Genomic DNA, 2,500 nt, shown 5'->3' on the forward strand with positions numbered 1-2,500 from the left:
TGCTTATCGAGACCTGTATTTCTCCTTCGGAATGAAGTCTTTATTATCATTGAGAATCAAATAACTGTACAGCCTTTCAAACTACATCAAAGTTATTTTCTAAAGAGATGATCACATTTTCCACTGATGACATCAAATCTTGTGAACCTAGAACAGAACTATACAAACAAGATGGCAGTGAACACGATCGCTAATATGGCTATTTGAACAAAGGATAGACCATTACAAGAAAAAGCTGTTTAACAATGAAAAAGAAAAAAACGTAATAGACAGAAAACTTATCTCCGTAGTCAATGGTACACTGAGCGGGAGGCTATTTGTTCGCGGTGAAAATGGCACAAGCGTGAGGCCATTTGTTCGCTGTGCAAATGTTTTTACTTTGTCTTCAGAAGATTCCAATGTAGCGTCCATTTGTTTGTGGAATTATTTTCTTTGTCGCTGTCATCTTTAGAGAAGTTCTCAATAAGGTACCCGCTGCTTATTAAAGAATTAGTGTTTTGACTTGTATCACTTTCAATAGTTGCGTCCATTTCAGTTACATTCGAGTATATTCTTGTTTCATTCAGTTCGCGGAACGACCCGTTTCGAAGCTGACGCTTGACATCTTTTCGTGTGGGTCTACCGCGAAAAGCGTATGCCTTTCTTTGTATGTGCTTTGAGCGCCCCAAGAAGAAACCGATTAAGCCAACGCAATGCCAATCTTCAGTAATCCAAACAACGCATCACACAGCTCTCCATGATCTTGGATTACGTGGTTTGCTTTAAATAACCAAAGTAACAGCGCCACGTGGCTTCTATTGTGCATTACCCAATCAAAACACCGCCACGTGCTTTCTATTGTGCATTCCCCAATCAAACACGGCCACGTTTTTCTATTGTGCATTTTGCTGCACAGGAAAAAAAAAAACTGAAATCTAACGTCTTTTATAACTCGAGCCCCTACGGGGCCCGAGTAATTAAGATGCACAGAGCTGCTTAGAGCGGTTTTCAAATGAGTGTCTTAAAACCAAAACCGAAGTAATTACTTTGGCCAATCAAAAAGGACGGAGACAATCCAGTAAACCAATCAAAACTGGAAGTAATTACACGTAGCCGACACAAAGCGCGGGAAAATGTGCACGCGCGAGCGACGATTGGTTTTGGTTTCACTTTTGATTGGTTAAAAAACTGGCACGAGAACTTTGAACCAATCACTGAGTGAAGTAATCATAAACCAAAGTAATTCGCTAATTACTTTCGACACTCAATTGAAAACCGCACTATTAAGCATTGCTTTTACGTTGTTAAACACTGCAAACTTTTACATACGATTGATCTTTTAGTCGAAGCATTTGAGCAAGGATGTACAGCGCTGCGTGAGCATTGCTTTGTCGCTCTTAAACATTCCAAACTTTTCCTCGAAAGTATTTTTCAGTCGCAGCTTTTAAGCAACGATATACAGGGCTGCTTTACCATTGCTTTTCCGTTGTTAGGCATTGCAACCTTTCTGCAGCGCTCGATATTCTGCTTCTGAAGCTTTGTGAATGCATGAACGTCGCATAAAGGACGCATGAGCACTGTGCAACCTAAAATATGAAGTTGCGCAGAGCTGCAAGAGCGTTGCGCTGTTCGTACGGGCTGTTATGATATGTTGCAACAGGTTGGATCATGTTGGATCAAATTTGAAAACAGTCAAAATTTTCATGCAACGAATTGGATGTTGCATGATTTTGTACTTGTTTGGCTACATTCATGCAACATTGTTGCACTAGAGCGTGCGCACTAGGTCCACTTGTTGTGCGCCAGGGGCCCGGGTACATAAACATATTCGCCATGTTGCGTCGAAAATGTTGAAATGTTGCGAGGGTTAATTTGGCCAGGGCTTAAATAAAAAGTGTATACATAAGGGAAGTTCTGTGCTATCAAATGCTGAATGATTGGTTACTTGCCATTGACAGACAACCAGTGCACAGTGCAACATCTGTTGCAATGAGAATAGTTTGTTAAACACTGTAAGTTTAGCAATATACAACATTGCAATCTTTCAACTCCCTTCAAACAGTGTTATAATAAGCAGTGAAAGATGGTAAATATTAAGCTCAGTGATGAACATGAAATGATTATTTGTCTCAAGCATGGGGGCAAAGAACGAATCAGAGTCCCTGACAGAATTGAACTCATGACCTCCCAAATACTACTGGTTGGGTGCTCTAACTACTGAGCTACATGTACTGAGACTCTTGGTGAGCTGGGCTATTTACTGGGTTCATAATTTTGTGAACATTGAACATATTATTTTTATCAGTCCCATGAACATTTCCCATTGGGTGTTTTTAAGTGTATTTTGGTGGGGTAAACATAATTTATTCAGCCAAAGTGCATATTTTGAGATTCAGAACTTGAGCTCCTTTCATTTTATCTCTGTATATTCAACAGATGGTAATTTTTAGTATTCTCAGTATATTGATAATACCTATCTGCAACAGATCATCTAATCCAAACCAAACTGACAGTTTGCCAG

This window comes from Montipora foliosa, chromosome 12, assembly GCF_036669935.1.
Source record: "Montipora foliosa isolate CH-2021 chromosome 12, ASM3666993v2, whole genome shotgun sequence".
Lineage (NCBI taxonomy): Eukaryota > Metazoa > Cnidaria > Anthozoa > Scleractinia > Acroporidae > Montipora > Montipora foliosa.